The sequence below is a fragment of the Dermochelys coriacea genome, chromosome 19 (assembly GCF_009764565.3).
Source record: "Dermochelys coriacea isolate rDerCor1 chromosome 19, rDerCor1.pri.v4, whole genome shotgun sequence".
In the NCBI taxonomy this organism is placed as follows: Eukaryota; Metazoa; Chordata; order Testudines; family Dermochelyidae; genus Dermochelys; species Dermochelys coriacea.
In genome coordinates, this window is record NC_050086.2 from 2230379 (window position 1) to 2251643 (window position 21265).

Consider the following 21265-nt stretch of genomic DNA (forward strand, 5'->3'; position numbering starts at 1 on the left):
AATGAGAGCCTTTCCAATGGGCACCAAAGTGAACTCCTGTTGGGGTACCCCCAAACGTATAATGCCCTTTGACTGTGGAATCTCCGATAGGTGGGGCTTAATTTCACAGTGTCACCAGTGGATTTCAGTACTGTATCAGGTTTCTGTTTATTCAGCTGCATTTTAACTAAGGTTTGTTTTCTTTGTTACTTGTTTCATATTGCACAGCTCTCTAGGATGCCTGCATTGAGCACAACAAACAAAATACATTGCAGGTTATGTGAAAGAGCTTCGTGGCTCTTAGAGAGGGAAGACCTTGAGAAACATAATTGGATGAGAGGCAGCCAACTTGTATTTGCAAGAAGGAGATTGTGCTTAAATAACTTGCTGGATGTGTTCCAAGATTTCACTGCTGTGCAAGACAAGGGAACTAGAATGGGCCATTATATCTGTATACTTAGCTGATCCAAAATGTACCATGATATATTGTTATGTCTAAGAAAAGAGGTCATGTATCAGGAAATAGTTGCTGGAGCACTCATTGGGAGATATGTCACTTTGGGGGCTTCATTGATACGGCAGATGCCTGGGTTTTTCATTAAAAAAATATCAAATGCAAGATTCTTCATTGACTATATTGGAAAAATAATGAAGAAAAAAGAAAAGATCTAGAAAAGTTTGTATTATGTGTGGCCTTTATGGAAAGTCCTACAGAATTTAATAGAAAAAAAAATATCCTTTTCATAAAATTCTTTAGATTGGTAAAAAAAAAAAAAATCTTACACCAGGGATCTCATTTTCTATAGGTCTTTCCCATGACAGGGTAGTAAATTAAAATGCAATTATTTACCATCTTTGATGCTCGGCCAAAACTGTGGTATAGATTTTTCTAATTTTTTCTGTAAAATCAGTGTTCTTCTTTGTGGTTGTTTTCAATTAAATGCTTCACTTTTGATATGAAAGAATAACAATAGCCTCTCAGTCATGAGGGTGCTCTTGCATGATGACTTGGGGAATAAAAAAAAAACAGTAACAATTTCAACCATCTATGGGGTGTTATTTTAGACAATACTGAGGTGATTATTTTTTTCAAATTTAGAAAAATATCTTGGCAGTGTCTATTTAATATAAACCAACACAAATGAAATGATCTGAAGGAAAATACAGAGTACATATTAAATGGAATTGTTGTCCAGCATACGGATCTTGTGAAGGAATCCTTCAAGCTATCTACATCATATAAGAGCTGACCAAAAACATTTTAAAAAGTAAAGTGTTACAAGAGTGTCCCACAAAAGAGATATCTGCATGTATGCAAATAGTGAAATGGTGCACCAATTGATGACATTCAAGAATTTGCAGCAATGTTAATAGCAGTTTTGTGGTAGCCGAGTTGGTCCCAAGAGATGAGAGAGACAAGGTAAGTTAGGCAATGTCTTTTATTGGACCAACTGCTGTTGCTGGAAGGTATAGGATTTTGAGCCCTACAGCTCTTCCTCGGGTCTGTGGAAGGAAGCAGAGTGAGAAACAATAAAAGCTGTTGTTTTGCCAGGCTGCAAATGATTTACTGTATGCAGCTTTTTACATGGTGCTCGTCATACAACCAGGATGCAGGGCTGCTTTGAAAGAAGGGTGCCAAATGAATCAAAGGACGCGAAAGGGTCATTGTGCCCCCTGTAGCAGGTAGGATTGTATTATTACTCTGCACTGTGTATCTTGTACAGCAAACAGGATATTTCTTTGTTTCAAGGATATTTCTCTTCAGGACAGATTGCAGCATCTGAACCTAGTTGCACCAAGACAGAGAAGATTCTGAAGTCACCAGATGGAAGAGGTCATGGTTGCAAATGGGTTCAATAAAGTGGAACATAATGAATCCCTCCCAGATGCTGAGATCTTCAAAACTATCCTAAAGAGGCAAATCAGTCCTGAGGTTTTGTGGGGGTTTTTTTCTTAAAAGAGAAACAAACCTTTGGAAGAAGCTGCTAGATAACGTCAAAGAACAGCTAGTACACATGGGTTTAGGAGACAGCTGGACATTTTTATGGTAAGAAATAGAAGGAGAGGAATAGTCAGAGGATTAAGGAGGGAGAGATAAAAGCAGAGGTGGGGACTGAGATTAATTTTAAAAGGACAGGCTTCTGGAGTGGAGTGGTTTTTTTCTTGTACAGTAATTTCTTATGGCCTTATCTTTACAAGCAGTTGGGCTTTCTGTCATGTAAAGTCAAGGTTACAGAATGATCTGTTTTTAGCGGAAGGTGTTTGTGCGGGAGAGTTGTGCACATTTCCCCCCAACTACAGGACAGAGGAGCTGCTGCTTTGCAATTTGATTGCTAACTACAGGCATGGTGTAGACTTCAGACACAAGCCGAGTAAAAGGCAAACTGCAAAAAGTTTCAGGAGATCTGTTTGGATGAAAATTGGGAAGTTGACCCATTTGATTTAATTACAGGATAACATATTCTGACTTAAAATATAACTATATTGTACCCTGTTTTTTTCTACAACCTTAGACACTCATCCTTCTTAGGTGCCTATTTAACAAGCTTAGCAAAGAAAAAACTTCAACAAACAACCCATCTGCACATACTAAATATGCAATTTCCAGACACTGATCACTTGGTCAAAGCAAAATCCACTTCTTCTTGGAACTTTACCAACATGCTTAAGTGATTTGCTGGATCGGGGTCAGAGCACTCAGCAATTTGCATGGCCGAGCCTTTGGTTTCTCTATGCCTCAGTTCCCCTCATGTAAAGTGGTTATAATGATATTTCCCTGTGTCACCAGGCATGCTCGGAGGATAACGTTCAACAATGTTTGTGAAGTGCTCAGATCTACAGTGATGAGGGCTGAATAAATAGCCAGATAGATATTTGTGCTATATTGGGCTGGGAAAAAATGCCAATTATTTTGCAAGGGGAAATGTCATTAACATTTTCATTAAAATTTCCTGTGAAATTTTTGTGGCTTTTCACCAAACCCTATCCACACCCCACAAGTAAACTAAATAAATAAAAAAGATGGCCAAAAATGATTTCTTTGATCAAAACATGAAAAAAAAAAGTTTTAAGTTTCTGGTTTTGTTTGTTGGGGGAAAACAACAACAACAAAACCCCACCCAAAAACCCACCAAAATATCTGACCAAAATGAAAATTTGTGTTTTGGTTCAAAACCCATTTTTCTTTCCAACAAATTTTCAATTAAAAAAATGTCAACCAGCGCCGGTGGTGCAGAAGCACTTTTTTATGACTTCGGGGGAAAAAATGTTCTAAAGCTGCTAAAGCCTGGAATTGTCTTTACTCTGCCTCCTACACATTGCTGAGAAGAGATACTCCAGAACCATTGTGCCTGAAGAAAGCAACCAAGCCAGGAAGGGGGAAAACCTGTTTTCCTTCTCCTCCAAAAGAGAGAGCAATTTTTCTTAATTATCTATCTAAATTTTACAACCTAAGCAAAAGTCAGATGAATGTATATTTTCTACCCCATAACCAGCTTATTGCAAAATAGGTTTTATTGATGTACTGAACTTGCACTTTAAATTATTATGAAGTGTAATAAAATGCCATAAAATCATCAATTTTCCCCAGAAGATGAGCTAAATAAAAGTTAGTTACAATTTACAATCCAAGTTCTTGTATAGCGTGTTACAGCCCAAGGTTAAATATACAGAGGAGCAGAACCACATTTCAGTTTACAACACAATCTGGCAATTTCAGATTTAAGAGAAGCCTTCATGAATTTAATTTTCATTTTTATTTTATTTTATTTTATTGCTGCTTTTTTGGCTGTAGCTCTGGATTAGTGAATCCATCAAATACATGAAAGAAAGCAGGACAACATCAAAAATAAAGACACTGAAAGAACAATATATTGTTTTTCCTCCTTAAGTCTCTCAGTTAGGTAAAGGCTCAAGGGACAAACCAACCCAATTTACTCCTCCTTGTCTCCAAGGTTTACTAGCATGACTGTTTCAGATGAGGAAGGTTGTTTGTAACTTCCTCCATCTGCAGCTTATCAGTGCTGCTCCTACCATTGTCCAGAGGGTGGAAGAGTGATATGAGGCATGTGAGGGACAGAGCAACCTCTGCAGTCTCCTATTGCTTGCTAGTGCTTCTGTTAGTATGCTAAATCCTCTGCTGCAGAGAACTCCAGAGTGCTACATGGCTGCATTACTGGCGGCTGATTATAAAAGCACTCTTGGATACTGAAGTGATGGGACCATACCATGTTTAACCAGAAAGAAACAGCCATGCAGCATCACTGCACCCTACTATTTGGGTATCTTTTTTATTCCCAAAAAAATCCTTTTAGCATAAACAGTTAGCTCGTTTCCTGTACACAAATGCATGCATGTTTCTCCCCTGTGGCAATACAATGCATCTAAAATGAACTCCTATTTTTAGCCTGGTGTTATGAGACACATTTGTAATTCCATCTGAGTTTGTGATAAAAATATCATCTATGGTGAAATTTTCTTTAAATTAAAGGCCCAAATGAAAAAGCTCTTTAAAGTGCTCAGATAAAATTCTGGCCAATTTATTCCTAAACCTTCATATTATTTTATTTTATTTTAGCCAGGTGATGCATATAGATTTATGTATGAGACTTAGAGAAAGAAAGAAACCATTGTGTGTACAAAGAAAAGGAATTTATTGCAAAAGAACATTTGTCAGTTTTATATTTTTTCTCGTTATTCACAGTTAATGAGGCCCCATTTTCTTCTTTAGTAAAATGATTTCTTCTGTTGTCCCATAGGATCCATTAGACTTTTTAGAATATCAATCCAATGCATCCCTTCCTGAGATTTTAAATTAATCACGCTGATTACAGCTTTATTTACTCACTGAGGTCTACTTAGTCGTTTCTTTGTTGCTGTAAAAAGCTTGTTATTCTTTTTAATTGAACTGGCTTTTGTAAACTGCATGCATTCTCACTAATTACTTTCCTTGATGAGAGTGGAGTTCCTAATTACTAATTCCTCTCCTGAAATCTGTGATCTGACAAAGAAAATGAAGTGCCATGTGGGCTAATTTTAGGGTGGGTGGGACCAGGCCTGAGAAGATGAAACTAGGGGTGATGTGACTGAAAATGACAAAGGAGCACTGGGCACTTGGACATCTTTTGTGCTTTAAATACGTGTTCTGTTTTGATCTATGTTCACCAAACGTGCAGCCTGGATTGCCAGGAGCCACTATGGTAAAGTGAGATGGCCAGTGCTAGATCCTGTTACTGAGACAGGGAACACAGAGACAGAAATTGGAATATGAGTGATTGGCATTGTTTGTTTACCATCACAACTGAGTGTGGGTCCCCACTGGGCTCATTGCTGCACAAATTCCAGAGCCAGTCCCCAGCACAATGAGTTTAAAACAGATGAGGCAGACAAAGGGTGAGAGAGAAAACACTTGGCCACGGTCACCAAGCAGCTCAGTGACACAGATCTCTTCACTCTGAGTCTAATGCCCTGTTCACTTCACCTCACTGCTTCAAAAGTGGGGCACCTGAATACCTTACTCCTGCCCCCACTGAATTGGTTCCTGGGATGTGTACGGGAGCTGTACCTTATGACATGCTGGATTTGGCCCCTATATAGAACCTATATCTAACCTCGTATTTGCCTCTTGTTTCGGTGATGAATGTAACTGTAAATCCATCACCTGCAATACTGTATTCTAATATTCCCTCAGAGGTGCAAGGTCACCTTTTACAAAGTCCCCTGATGGTTCTATGTTTGTTTTAGTAAGATTTCTTCTTGGGGGCAAATACCATCATGATAGCTTGCTGCTTTTTAGCAACCCAGACATCTTCTCTCCTCCACTAACTGGTGTGGTTCTATTCAATGGGAATACTGTGGGCTATTTGACTAGTCCAATAAGTGCAAGTTGTAGAGAGATAGAGAAAATATTGGAAAAAATGTTTTGCTGATATTTGGCCATATAAAAGTCGCATGAGCATCACTTGATTCCTCACTCCTTTTGTGTTCATATCCCATAAATCTTCTAGCACCTGAGTATCCTGGCAGAATATTCACAAAACCCAGCAAATTTTAAAAGAACATTAGGAGGACATTTGTGGGAAGTGAATTCTGAGCATGCGCTTATGAATACTTGCATGAAAAACCTAATTCTAAGGTTACACTCATGCAACCAGGAAATAGAAACAGTTCCATGTGACCTGCATGTACAATCAAAACCAGCCAGCACAACCTGAATTTCCCTTACTGAATGCTCACAAATATCTGGTGGTGGGAGCAAGCTACACACAAAGAATTATTGACAAACTATTCAGTACAACATTTCAAACAACTGGTGCGTTTGAGAAGATTGTAGGTTGCTGGCATGCAATTTTGGAACACAGAGAGAGGCTAAATTAATCAAAAATATTATTTGTTATGAACCATTTGCTCTTTTTATAGTCAAGCCTCTAGTAATGGGTGTTTCAACTGGGATAGAGGCTATGCAGGAATCACCCACAAAATGCATCCACCTTTGGGGCAAAACAACAAATACTTTACCAGTGACAGAATTTGGCAAGAGCATCAGGGTTAATGCTCAAACACCCCTCCTAGTGAAAAGTCACATGAGATCTTCAGTGAGCACAGATGATCAGGACCATTGGCCCAGTACTGCCTCTGCATTATGGCTGTGTCTAGACACCTGTGAGGCCAGGGTTAGGGTTAAGGTTTTCCTTAAGGTTCTCCCATCTAAATGTTGACCTAGTCTAACCCCACTTAATTTATGGGACCTGATGAGTTCACAGCTTGCAATGGGGAAGTTGCAGATTCTGTCAGAAGCAGAAAATATGTTCTACTTGCTTTGTTCATGCTTATCCATCTGTGTGTTTATCTTGCTTCCCAGCAATTACATAGGTTTCTGGTCAGTAAGTGCTCTGTAATGCTTGGTGAATGGGATAAAACAGCATCTGCCTGTAGTCAAATGCACCAAATATCAATATTTCACCTTTAATTGAATGCACTGCACATGTCCCGTTGCAGAATGGATCCTTTAATCAGATCATATCCATTTGAAATCTCCAGGGAGCACTTATAGATGCACGAGTGGATTTGCATAACAACAGTCATTTTAAGTGGCACATGTAGGAAGCAGATGATGGACCCCAAAACAGAAAAACAAATCTGAACAGTCTGGGAAAGTTAAGATTCAAACTATTTAGTGTGGGTCCATATCTAACAGCAAAGCTTTATCAGTTAATACTCCAGGAAGCATATTTGTAATGCAGCCATAAGCTTGAACAGTGACCTGGTTGAATTACTAGCAGAGACTGAACCCAAGAGCTCTTCTGGTAGTGGTAAGTACCTCATGGATTGGCCATAAATGGGGACACAGACCTGCTTGGCCAGTGTGTTTCTGACCCATTGAAGCAGATTGTTGATTCAAGCACCCCAGAGGATCAGTAAGGAGATGCACAGACACTAATCCTTACTACAATGGTTCATGGGCATGGAAACCCACAACCCCTGGTAGCTCCACATTGTGGCCTGGAAGAGATTTTACTGCCACTGTTCAAGAGACTTTCTGAGGGGACAAGGCTTCCATCAGCAGCATTCTCGATCCAGAGTCAAATATCAGGTCACGATGGAGGGGCACTGGCCCTCAGACTGGTACTGCAAGGGATGCTGCAGAAGGGAATGCAGGTGCATTTGGCAGAGCTGTGAGACAACCCAAGGCTGAGTGGCAAGGTGTGATACAGAATACAAGTGAGATGCCATGGCAAAGGCAAAGGGGCTTCCAGGCCTGAACAGCAGAAGGTGACGTAAGTCAGGACCTAGATGCATTAGCTGAGCTGGAAAGAGAATCTCACATTATGACTGGCTTATTATTCACCTTTCACTTTTACAACATTAAAATCCTCTCTTCCCAGCCTCTCAGTCTATAATGTAGTGGGTTCACTTAGCCAGGAAAAGGTTGCTGGAAATGACATTGCTCCGCTGGGATAGCACTGTGTTTGCAGCCACTTATGGATCCCCTTTTCCAGGCGTGGCTGGGCCATTCCACATCCAGCTCAAGCAAAACAACCCTTCCCAAGCTTCTCTTTCTCCTCGAAGGCTGCTGAGGCTCCCTGGAGACTGGCTTTGAGAAGGCAGCACAGGTCACGGCAGAATCTCAGGTCATGCATTACAGTGAGGAACATTTCAATGACATGACCCCACTTTAAAGCAGGGCTGACTTAATGGAGGACTTTATGTTTTGGGCAAAATCCCTGAGGTATGTAGAGCTTTAAGTAGACTGTCACGACAAGCTGTTCCAGTGAACACGCAGTGCAGTGGTAGCCGCACAGACGTCTTACCTGCCTGTTGTCTGGCAGATGCTGGTTCAAGTCTTTCCTCAGGACCCCGAGCCTAATTACCTAGCAAGGTGAATGCTCGTAGGCTTTTCTCTGACTGGCACTATTAGAAACCCTTCCAGCAATGCATGTAGTAGGAATAAATAAGGGGCATAAAACTGTTTATTTTAAAATTTTAGAAATATCTGTGTATGGAGAGGCTAGGACTGGAATAGCAGGGACCAGGTGGGTGGCAGGCTAAGCCCCAGTTGCATTGATGGAGCATGGAGTGAAAAATGAGAATTTCAGGGAGACATAATAAATTTTAGAAGCCAATTTATGTAAAGTGTCCAGCAAATTATTGCTCTTCTCCTGAAATTACCCTTTCTTCTCTCGCATCTGTGCTCTTTACGGTGTGTCCAGGCAGCCTAATGACAAGGGGGGATGTCTGAAAATGAAATGATGGCACCGATTTAGAGGAAAAGCACCATTCCAGAACAATAGCACCACGGTTAATAAGGAAAATTGTGGGGTGGGTCTGAACGCATCTTCCTGGTGCAAGTCCCTACTCAAAGCTGCATGGGGGCAACATGGTGATACAAAACCAGATGGGGAATTAGCAGCGAGGGAAGAATTGCTCTGTTCTTTTACACACAGACACACACACACACACACATGCTTGGTTGAGTTTCTCTAGTTTGAAATAAATAATTACACAGACCTGTTGCCCTGTGTGAAGCAAACTGAGCTTGAGTTAAAACTTGCTGATGCTCTCAGTGAGTTCAACACATCCCAGGACTACAAAAGTAAACAAATGTTAGTGTGATGATCTGGGATGGATTCACAGCCCCCTGGCGCTGCTTCTTCCTGGCAGCTCGGCGTCTGGTTGTCCACGGGTATCTTCAGCCACTTTCTGGTGGGCTGTTGTGGAACAATCAGCCTCTGCTGTACATATCACAGCACCTGAACTGCACTTGGGGGCCTCTGCGCCCCTGTCCCTGTGTGAATCCCTTACCCGTTCCCCATGTGTTGAGTTCAGTCTCCCCATTCTTGCTCTAAGACTTTGTACAACTCCACCCTTACCTGTATCTTAACTCCCATTTCCTCCCACAAAATACCCATGCTCCTCCACTTCCAGTCCCCTTCTCCCAGGCTCCACTTTGCACCTCCTTGCACCTCCCCACCTGTATTACCACATCTCCTTCTTCAGATCATCCCTGCTGCAATGGCTCTTTGCCAAGCCTGTCAGCTAGGATCTCTTCTCTGTGATAACATCCCTGCACCTGCCCATCCCTTAACTGCTGTCCTGCATTTGACCTCCTCTTTAGGGCAGGGACCTTGTCCAGTAGGTGCCCTGTGCAGTATTAGTGCATATTATCTGTTGGGATAGAGAAACAACCAATCTCTACACACTTACCAAAAAACTCTTGATTATTGGTTGCATTTTTGTAGCAAGAGACACAGAAAAATGACAAGGGAGGAAAGGTCGGGTTTATAATAGACCCTTTCCCTGGTTACCTAGGGGCCAGGGTTGAAAGATATTTCAGCACCTAACTCCCTTTGAAATCCAGGAGAATTCAACACCTAAAGGCATTTTAATATCTGAGCCCTAGGCACAAAATCCTTATGACCAGAGGAACTTTTGGAAACACCGTAAACTGATAAAGGATGAAAACAAGGGAGTGAAATACCTCCAATTTATTCAGTTAGTATAACACCTCCCCAACCCCCCCAAACCCTCCTCCTCCCTTCTTGGTTTGTGTGCATCACCCACAACAGCCCTGTTATGGCTTGTCATCAACTAAGGCCCTGATCCTGGAAACACATATGCTTGTGCTTAATCTGAGGCATGTGAATAAGCCCGTTGAACATGGACTTGTTCATAAGAGCACTTGCCTAAGAGCCTGTAGGATCAGGGCCCTCAATCTGTAAGCTCTTTAGGGCAGGAACGTTCTTTAGTTATGGGCGAAATCCTGGCCCCACTGAACTCCCATGTGAGGTTTTCACCCATTATTTCTGTACAGCCCCTAGCACTCTGGGACTCCAGTATGGTTAGGGCCCCTGGGCGCGCACACAGAAATAAGAATAATGCAGCAAGGAGAACCTGGTGAAAGGAAAATTCTCACTCAGACAGCTCTTCAAACAACAGCCCATTAACCAGATAATCCGCAGCAGTTTTCCTTGAAGTATTTTAAAACTAAAATAACAATGAGTTACAAACAAAATAAAATGAATGTATTTGACACACAAGTAGGTAAAAATTACCAGCTGATCTGAATTCTCCACAGACAGAACTTGACAGAACTTCTAATTCCAGGGGTAAGTGTGTTCATGACCATTTCATCTGTCACAATGTCCCTCTGTTGCTAGCCCTTTGTCCCCAGCAGGTAGCAGCACAAAAGAAATAGTAAAGACCCCCTACCCCCATCCAAAATGGAGTCTGCAGTCTGAAACAGACATATACAGAGCCCTCATTAGCATACAGAATTCATAAATTGTACATGCCAGGATGGGCAGGGATGGTGTCCCTGGCCTCTGTTTGCCAGAAGCTGGCAATGGGCGACAGGGGATGGATCACTTGATGATTCCCTGTTCTGTTCATTCCCTCTGGGGCACCTGGCACTGGCCTTTTTGGAAGACAGGTACTGGGCTAGATGGACCTTTGGTCTGACCCAGTATGGCTGCTCTTATGTTCTTACATACAGATTCCTCCGCTCATCACACCCCATCACAGGAACCAAGTAATGCCGAATCTCCACAGAGATGCCACCCCAATATGCACCCTCATCACTTAGCCTGAAAGCAGCAATGTTAATGGAACCCGGAGACTTTTTTTAATCGTAACAGCAGCAAGTTGATGCAAATTCCTAGATTTGCCACTGTTTATAAAAACCAGGTTATAGGAATTAAAGCCCTACAACTGATTTGCTTTTCATTGCTATGGCTATGCCTCACCAATAGTGTTTTACCACTTTGGCATTCACTGATCGCTGCACTTTATTACTTCCAGTTGCCCTAAGAGTGCAATGCTGGCTTCAAAAAGTGTATTTATAGCTGGCTCATCACAGCTTAATTACAGAAGCTCAGCGGGCTCTTGCATGAACTCAAGGTCTGAGGTAGTTTCACTAGGAAACTTTTTATGAGAGAAGCAGAACATCAAATTAGAAGAAATGTGGGGGGAAAGATGACTTCTTGGTGTTAACTGGGGCAATTGCCTCTTTGCTAATTTGTGTGTATCACAAATATTAAAACCATAATAAAAAGAAAACCCCCTCAGTTGGCTACTTCCTGCCCATAGTGAGGAGCCTGCAGGAAGAAGCTACAAACAGAAAGGAACCAGAGAAGACGCTAGCTAGCCAGAATGATGAATGCACTTGTTTGCCACTGCCCAAGGGTTACAGGTCAAAGACAGTGGGGAGCTTTGGAGTGGGGTGGCAGGAGTCAAGGACACCGACAGCTGTGTGTCAGGAAGGCAGCATGGTTTGTTGGATAGGGCCCTGAACTGGGAGTCAGGATGCCTGGGTTCTATGCCTGGCTGATCGCTGTGTCTCTTCCTTCCCCCCCCCCCACCACTTTATCTGCCTTGTCTAGTTAGGGTCTATCTCTTACCATGTACCTGTACAATACCTAGCACAATGCAAGCGGTTTTCTGACTACCACACCCTAAACTGCTCCTGTGGGTTGCAGATAGCCAGTCTCACAGATATCTAATAGCTTGACACAAGTGGTATATGTGGCTCCTCCAAACCAGATGAAAACTTGGGATGCTCCATGCTTCATTAGCTCAATGATAAAGAAACCTCTTCCCCCGAATAACGAGGTAAGCGATATTATTCCTTGATCTGTGCTAAGATTAAGCAGATAGTAACTTCTGATGTATTGACCTATGGTTAAATATTGACCGAGGCTACACATGCACCATCTGATCAGCTGCCACAGGACTTCAGGGAAAACTCCTATAAGTTTCTGATGAGCCCTTCAGACTCCAAAGTTAGCATATGGAATCCGATCGATTAATATTGCTTCCAGATGAGCATGGTTTGCCCTTCAAGGAAGTGCTCGCAGTAGGAATTTCCTAACTTCACATGACTTTTAATCTAGCCATAATTCAGGATTTATTTTTTCTCATAGGTAACAACAATTACTGATGCTGGTGCAAACAAAGATGCATTACCATGGTAACATCCAACCCAGACACAATAGACATCCTGGGAGTGTGGAGAAAATGCCAGTGTTTTCCAAATACCAAAATATGTTTTGGAAAGATCTTTTATTGGGATAATTACATGCAATAAAAATATAAATAAACCATAAAAAAGTGACAGGTTGTCAAAACCTTTAAAAAGACACATTTGTATCCCATAGTGTGAATATGATCTCAACATTTTTGAAAGTGTGAATTGAAAGGGGAAATGGAGAAGAATCAATAAGTTTAATTCCTTCCCCTTGTCAGAGACTGTATTTTAACCATCTAGGAGAGTAAAAGAAAAGAGGCTGCTATTCTCAGGTGCTCCTACAAAAGCAATCACTGGGTGCACTGGAAACTTCTTCTCTCTGCTACTTGAGATTTAGAAAGAGGGGTGAAAAACACCATCAGAATGAGACATGCTGGGCTGGAGTGCTGTTACATTTGGAATGAGTCTGTCTCAGTGTATGCGGGATGCAATGGACTGCAACAATCCAAGAGAGTATTAATACATTTGACACTTGAAATAACCAGTCAAAAATATCCAATACACCTGCTTGTTTTTCCCAAGTGTGGTAAGATTAGATGACAACATTTCAGGGAACTGAGATATCACAAAATTCTGTCAACTAATCTCTAGCAGGGCAATTAAGGTACGGGCTTGCTACGTACGGTATGTGCTAGAAACACATACAGTTAAACTGACCTCTCCAATGCTTTCATAATTTACCTCTACTAAAGAATCAGAACTATTTACAGCAGCTATTAAATAACATAATATTTCAGTATTGATTTTGTGCCTTTCCCACTGACACACACAGCTTTTGATAACTCAAGCTTTATTGGTTTTTCTATAAACAAAAAATTAATATCTACAGAGGGAGAGCGCACACAACTGGTTACAGCAGTGGGAATCCACTGGCCACTTGGGAGATGGATGTTAAAAAAGAGAAGAGGAAGCTAATGCACTGGTGGCTTGTCTGGGGATTAACGAGAAACCAGACAAAGATGTTTAGAAAGAAGCCACTGACCCACGTGATCTGTGCTGACCCTTCCATCACCAATGAGACACTGGGACATTTCATTCACTTATTTATATTTAATCTGAAAGCTCATCAGGAAAGGATGAATCAGACTTCAGCAGCACGAGCACAGTCAAGGATTCCCCACTGAGACAGGAGTGGGAGAGCCTGAGGATGCCCTGGGAATTAAAGACTCCTCCTGCAGTGTGAACTGAATACACTACTCTTTGCTCTCCATCCTAAACTGTTATTACCATTATTCATACCTTGCAATGGCAGCCAATGAGCACACTTTGATCTCGATTAAGTTTCTGCTGGGGAAGTTGAGATTTCTTAGAAATTCACAAGAAGAAAAAAGCACATCAGCCCAGGCCCAGAATGCGGACAAAGTTTAGAAATTAAAGTCTGAAGTCTGACACCGTGAAGAATGAGAAGTGAAAACCGAGGGGCAGCTCTGTGATTAGGAAACAGCCTTCCTGTCTCTTAGTCACTGTTCCTCACAGCTACTCTTCTTTTGCCTTTTGGCCAAGTCTTTTTTTTGGGCGTGGGAGTGTCTCTTTTTTCTGCAAATAGCAAAACAGACCGCGGGAAAGGCTGTAACATTCCCTCTCTGAGGAACCCGCAGTCCACAGGAATTGCTGGAGCACATAACGAGTGTCCAAGGAGAGAAATCCGAGGCTCAGAGAAGAGCAAACTTGGCTGGAGCTGAAATAGGGCAGGGGGAGAGCCTGGGAGGCATGGATTTGGATTTGTGAGGAGACATGTGAAGCAAGAACGCCCATTGAGTTTCATGGCCTTTGTCTCCTGCAGGAAAGAAACAATCATAGCAATAAACTGGGAATTAAAGAGTCCAATTATCCTGGGTGGTGGGTATAATAGGCCAGGGAGTTGCTGCTGTGGGACACTGGGCTGAGGCTGCTCAGGCCAGCCCAGGGCTGGGGTTGCTCCGGCCTGCCCAGCATAGCTGGGGCTTCTTGGGTAGCCAGCCCAGGGTTCAGCTTGGTCAGCCAGCTGGGGCCAGCCCAGGACTGAGGCCAGGCTGGCCCAGGACTCCCTTTGGCAGCAGCGGGCAGTGGGGGTGGCTCAGGGTTCTGGACAGCCCAGGGCTTCTCTGGCCACGGGGCGGGGGTGGAGCAAAGGGGCTCAGGGCTCCTGCTGTGGAGTGCAGGGCCTTATGTAGAAGGGGCAGGACCGCAGGGCTAGCCTCCCAGAAGGGTGGGGGTCCACCAATTATCATAGTGATGTGGCTAATGCACAGAGGCTTTCGTTAGCCTTGCTTCTTTCTAGCAGCTGTCTACCAGAAGCTCTGCTGTTATAGCTCCCATGCCCCTGAATTATGACAATAATATCCCAGGACATTGCTCAGCCATGTTCCCTGCTCAATTTAGGGCACCCCCACACACACCACCACCAAACCGAGGGCTCAAGGTAGGCCCTGCCCGTCAATCTGTTAGTAGTGTTGGTGACAGGCCTGCCTTCCTTCATGGCATTAATATTTAGAACCCAGATAAGGAAATGCAGCTTCTCTGCACATGGCTGGATTCTGTCCCCTTTCATACCTTACTCTGCAAACAGACCCACTGACACTGGTGCAGAAAGTTAACACCAAGATGGGCAGGCTAATTGTATGGCCCGACCATCAGCAGTACATGTAGCCACATAAGCTCAGGGAATGATACAAGGGAGCTAGAGGTGATTCTAGGAATTACAGACCAGCAAACCACGCCACAGTGCAGGAAAAAAAGTCGATGTGATTGCTAAAGATAGCATCATAAAACATTTCTTCTGAATGACCCTGCATTGGCTGCTGTGAGAGGCAAGATTAGGGATTAGATGCACCAGTGGTCTGATACCATATGGAAAACACTTTGGAGTTGTTTTCTGTAAACAGGCCATAGGCTAATAAGAGAGACAATGTGACTGTTAGAACATAAGAACGGCCATACTGGGTCAGACCAAAGGTCCACCTAGCCCAGTATCCTGTCTTCCGACAGCAGCCAGTGCCAGGTGCCCCAGAGGGAATGAACAGAACAGGGAATCATCAAGTGATCCATCACCTGTCGCCCATTCCCAGCTTCTGGCAAACAGAGGCTAGGGACACCATCCCTGGCCAGCCTAGCTAATAGCCATTGATGGACCTATCCTCCCTGAACTGATCCACTTCTTTTTTGAACCCTGCTATAGTCTTGGCCTTCACAACATCCTCTGGCAAAGAGTTCCACAGACTGACTGTGTATTGTGTGAAAAAAAACTTCCTTTTGTTTGTTTTAAACCTGCTGCCTATTTATTTCATTTGGTAACCCCTAGTTCTTCTGTTAGAGAAGGAGTAAATAACACTTCCCAATTTACTTTCTCCCCACCAGTCATGATTTTATAGACCTTGATCAGATCCCCCCTTAGTCGTCTCTTTTCCATGCTGAAAAGTCCCAGTCTGATTAATCTCTCCTCATACAGCAGCCGTTCCATACCCCTCATCATTTTTGTCGCCCTTTTCTGAACCTTTTCCAATTCCAATAGATTTTTTGGGGGATGGGGCGACCACATCTGCACGCAGTATTCTAGATCTGAGCATGTCATGGATTTATACAGAGGCAATATGATGTTTTCTGTCTTATTATCTATGCCTTTCTTAATGATTCCCAACAGTCTGTTGGCTTTTTTGACGGCCACTGCACATTGAGTGGATGTTTTCAGAGAACTACCCACAATGACTCCAAGATCTTTCTTGAGTGGTAACAGCAAATTTAGACCCCATCATTTTATATGTGTAGTTGCGATTATGTTTTCCAATGTGCATCACTTTGCATTTATCCACATTGAATTTCATCTGCCATTTGGTTGCCCAGTCACCCAGTTTTGTGAGATCTTTTTGTAGCTCTTCGCCGGCTGCCTGGGACTTAACTATCTTGAGTAGTTTTGTATCATCTGCAAATTTTGCCACCTCACTGTTTACTCTTTTTCCAGATCATTTATGAATATGTTGAATAGGACTGGTCCCAGTACAGACCCCGGGGGAGCACTACTATTTACCTCTCTCCAGTCTGAAAACTGACCATTTATTCCTACCCTTTGTTTCCTGTCTTTTATCCAGTTTCCAGTCCATGAGAGGACCTTCCCTCTTATCCCGTGACAGCTTCTTTTGCTTAAGAACCTTTGGTGAGGGACCTTGTCAATGGCTTTCTGAAAATCTAAGTACACTATATCCACTGGATCCCTTTATCCACATACTTGTAGACTATTGCACCATGTACCTTGCCAATCAAAACCCAACATGGACAGAAAGCATCGAAGCATTTTCTTCAGCAGCCGTATTCCTCAGCAAGCATAAAGTGCTCATGATCACACATAACAAGTACTGTCTCATGCTGCAACTCAAGTGAGATTCCTCGAACAATTCCAAAAACAAACCACAGCGAACACTTGGACGAGTAGCCTTTTACAGCCACTTTGCACAAGTGGAAATGACCACACACGGTGCCGGGCATTGAAAGATCAACGAACTGCTCTCCTACTGCTGCAGCAGCAAGACCTTGATTAGCCGTCTGCTCCCTCTCTTGCAAAGCTAGGCGTTTCCATAATGAGTCTGATTGCTCCTATTATCTATTAATGCAATAGGCACTACTACTCTATGCTGGATGGAAGAGTTCCCACTGTCCGGCACCTTCCCACTGTCCCGGGATTGTAGTACTTTCGATAGAGTGGATACTATTATAACATGGACACTGCATTACTACACTACGTGAGAAGAGTTAAGGGAGAGTTGCCACTTTGACACTGACATTTTCTTTCTTTTATTAACAATTCCATTAGGATGTTTTCAGAGCTGCACTCTGTAGCTGGCTGGCTTGATCCATGCAAGTCCCCTCTGCACTGTGTATTGCTGCTGGAAGGAAGAAGCGGAAGATGAAATGTAGAAGTGAGACATAAAAATTAATGGTTCAGCATTTGCTTTGGTTTTGCAAACAGAAAACCAGGAATGGTTTGGCACCAGCCACATTCCCACCAACCCTCCACCCCAACCACAGGCTGTGAAGGGGAGCTACCATGTTCTGGCTGCCAACCATCTATTTGAAATGGAGATGGGCAAAAGAATGCACTTAGCTTCGGGTCTTTGTCAGATAAGAGTTGTTTTGTTGCAAAACTAAAACCGAATGCGAGGGTGGATCCAATATCATTAGATCCCAATGCCCAGTTTATTAGTGGGGGTGGAGAAATGGCTACCATTCGAATGTGACCAGAAATAGCTTTGGGCCAGGTCACATCACCTAGATTTCCCACTCCCACAGGGAAGGTGAGCTCAGCCACCATCACAGCTGGGGACAGAAGGGAGCAGCCTCCTTAGTGATGCATATCCCCATAGTCAGCCCTAGGCCCCAAGGGCTCTGCAAAGGCTGCTGTTTCTTTCCCACTACCTCCCTCTCCGCACTATGGAAATCCCCCTGGGGACATTCCCAGCAGAGGATTTTCTGACTCCAGTGTAGCCATGGAGCAGGGTGTGGCTGGAGGTTCCACAGGGCCTTGTCTGGCTGTCGTGTTGATCTGCTAGAGTGCCTGGGTGCAGGAGGTGGCACATCTTGTTTGTTCTACTGGTACAGGTAGCAAACGCTGCCTTCCCTCTCCATGGCATGCTTTGGGGAAAGCTATCTGGAGTTTTCCTTCCCTAAGGGGAGAGGAAAGCTAGTCTTGAGGTTAATGACCTCAGGTCTCCTGAACTGTATGTATGGAAACATTATTGAAAGAGGAAGCTACTTTAAAACAAAAACACAATCAATGGGTTGTTGAAAGTATAATAAACAACCCCTCTGAATAATTCAGAGTTCATATTCATTAACAAGCTCAACAAGGGGTGATATAGGGGTTTATTCAGCTCACCCATTTGTATGTCACTTTAATTGATTCTTTGTCATTTTATATTAGTCCGATTCCATGACAAGGAGTTAGTAAAAGTAGCAGATAAAGGGATCTGACCAAAATCTAATGGAGATAATAGGGTTTTTTTTTTTCATTAGGCAAGTGATTTGACAGACTGTAATGGATTTCATACCAGCCTGCTGTAAAGCCTTGTATTAGACAGGATAATTTAGTGATAACAGTTTAGCAATGTATTGATGGAAGATAATGGGTAATCAACAGACGAAGCACAGTCTATCTGTGCGCCTCTTTCACCACTTGACTTGTTAGCTATTACTGGCTAACACCACTGCATTCTCTTATTCTCTCTTCCTTGCTTTGATCCCCATTTCTGCTATATGCCAGAGCCAAAACTTATGATAGCCTATTAGTATAATTCCCCTTTTATTTCTCCAGTAGTGGAGACTGCCTGCAATCCATGTACTTGGACACTGATGGGCGATTAGCTTGGGGGTTTTTTTGGAGTCTGTTGCAGCGTTCTATGAGAAGGCTGTTTGGAATGAAGGGTGTCATGTACCTGCTGGGCAGGGAAACCTCCAGTGTATCCAATATATTGGAAAGCGCCTGCTGTCATGCACCCCAGGGCGAGCCCAGCCAAAGCCCGAACCACTATGAACATCGCCCTGACTTCGTCTCATCTACTGTTTATATGGGAGTCAATTAAAAAACAAGGTGGCTGCAAAGTTTCTATGCTGGAATTGGGCGGCTCAGGGGCTGATAAGGAGAGACAGACACCAGAAGGGCGTGATGGCATCCTTAACCACTTAATAACAGAAAGGCACCTGCTCCCTTTAAAAACAGATCTGGGAGCATTCTTGGATCTATTATAGTCTTGGGGCTTGATTTTCTACCACCCAGCACCTGGTGCAGTCACCCACACCTGAGCAAAATGGGGTGTCGTGGGATATGCACACCCTATTCTCCTTTGGGTGGAGTGTGATTCCACTGGGGTTACAGTCTACCAGACTGTCCTTCGGCTGAAAACCGCACAGCCTAGAGCCCAGAGTCAATATGGGGTCAGGGCTGTGTGGGCTAGCGACTGGCATCGGTGTAACGGCTCTGGGGATCAGGGCTGTGTGGGCTAGCAGCTGGAGTCAGAGAAGCGGGCTGCCCCCTAGGGCGAGTGGCAGTCACAGTAGGGCCCTCCCTCTCCATGGGGTCCCAGTCCAGAGCCCTGTCGGTGAAGGGGGCAGTCATCATCCAGTAACCAGGGACTCCTACTGCCACATGCTGACCTTGCTCGGGTGGTAGATACCACTCGCCTGCCTTGCTGGACCACTTCCTACTGTGATTCCCGAGGTAGCAGCTGCTATGCCATCGGGACCCCCGGGCTCCTGGTGGGGTTAAGTCCCGGGAATTCCGGCTCCCAGCCACTCGCTGAGGGTAGCAGGTCACCAATCTGGTCTCCGGGTCCTCGGGCTCCTGCAGTCTGTGGCTGTAGCAGCTCCTGGCCTGGAGCCTCCACCAAGTGTCTTCTCTCCTTGGTGGTCAACCAAGAATGAGCTGGACTGTCCCTTTTATACCATGGTAGCACTTGGAGCATGCCCAGCACTGTCTGAGGGGCGGGACTTGTGCCACCTACAAGGAGGAGTTAACTCTATCTTGCCCAGTGTGGGGTATGCACACCCCATCATAGTGGGTAAAATGCTACAAAATCAGATCCAACTCGGTGGAGATTTTTGGACATTGGACATTGTTCTGGGCCAATGTGTTCAAAGCACCACAGGCCTGGCAGGAGCACTCTGAGAAAAACGAGGCTTACACACAGCTGTGAGTTATTGGCTTTACTGAAGGTTAGTGACCCACCCGCAATGGGGACTCCAAGCGTTGTAGTCACAAAGGCGGGGACCCCAGCACACCGGAGCTCTGCTTGGGACGGATTCCAACTGAGGGGCAGACAATCAGCGTTAATAAGCACTACACAAAAACAGCTCATGAGTATAGAATTAGGTACTTCCCAAAGGGGGGCTTTCTACTACCTGGTGAAGGACCATGCAAAGCAGCTGTGTCCTTCAGTAACTATCTATTTCCCACAATAACAAAGCAGCTGTGTCCTTCGGCTGGAGAAAGCAGAAATTCCCTAGCTAGGCCTTAACAAAGCCTTCCGCAGTCCCTTACAAACACGTAGCCACTAAGAACTGGACTGAGACCAACCAACTGTCACCAAACAGCCATCGGATGGTAGTGACTTGCAGCTACTGCTACTTGCTTAAGTCAGATTCAAGCCGGAAATCTAGAAGCAAACAAATGACTGCATCTGTCTTACTACCAATCCCGAGTCTTCAAGTTCTCACCATGGTATTTTTCACAAACTCTCTCAATTTCCATCCTTCAACACTGGCACCAGCTATCTGCCACTTTTGCAATAGTTCTGCAAGTTAAGCCTAAATCCTGTTGCACATGAGAAGGAGCATAACATTAGTACAAATTTCCTTCCAGATTGTCTCCTCTCCAGGGAAAACTCCCAAAGGCCACTAAGAACAGAAGGTCTTTGGGGAGGGACCATGTTTTACTCTGTGTTTGTCCTGTGCCTGACAGCATGGGGTGCTGATCCAAGACCAAGGCTCCTAGGCACTATGCAAAGAATAAAAAATAATAGCATCACTTATTGAGAGAGACAAGTTTTGGAGCTTACACAGAGCTCTCCTCCAGGTTGGTGTCAGTTTGACAGCTTGTCTCTCTCACCTACAGGAGTTTGGCCAATAAAAGATATTACTGCCCCCCATTGTCTCTCTCATAGCCTAGGACCAACACGGCTACAACAACACTGTAAACGATACTATCAATTGGCAGTCAGCTCCTACAACAGTCACATCCACTCTGCCCTTTTTAAACCACCCATCTTCATGTCATAGATTCACAGTCCAGTATAGACCTGCAGC

The 21265-nt window shown here is 43.8% G+C and overlaps 1 long non-coding RNA gene across 1 annotated transcript; it reads right to left on the bottom strand.

The window, feature by feature from the left end:
• Nucleotides 1-17247: 17247 nt before the first annotated feature.
• Nucleotides 17248-19803, bottom strand: LOC122458242. Its single transcript, XR_006278165.1, has 2 exons — nt 19670-19803; nt 17248-17355 (listed from the first exon to the last, which is right to left on the bottom strand). It is a non-coding gene; the product is annotated as an uncharacterized LOC122458242 (long non-coding RNA).
• Nucleotides 19804-21265: the final 1462 nt, after the last annotated feature.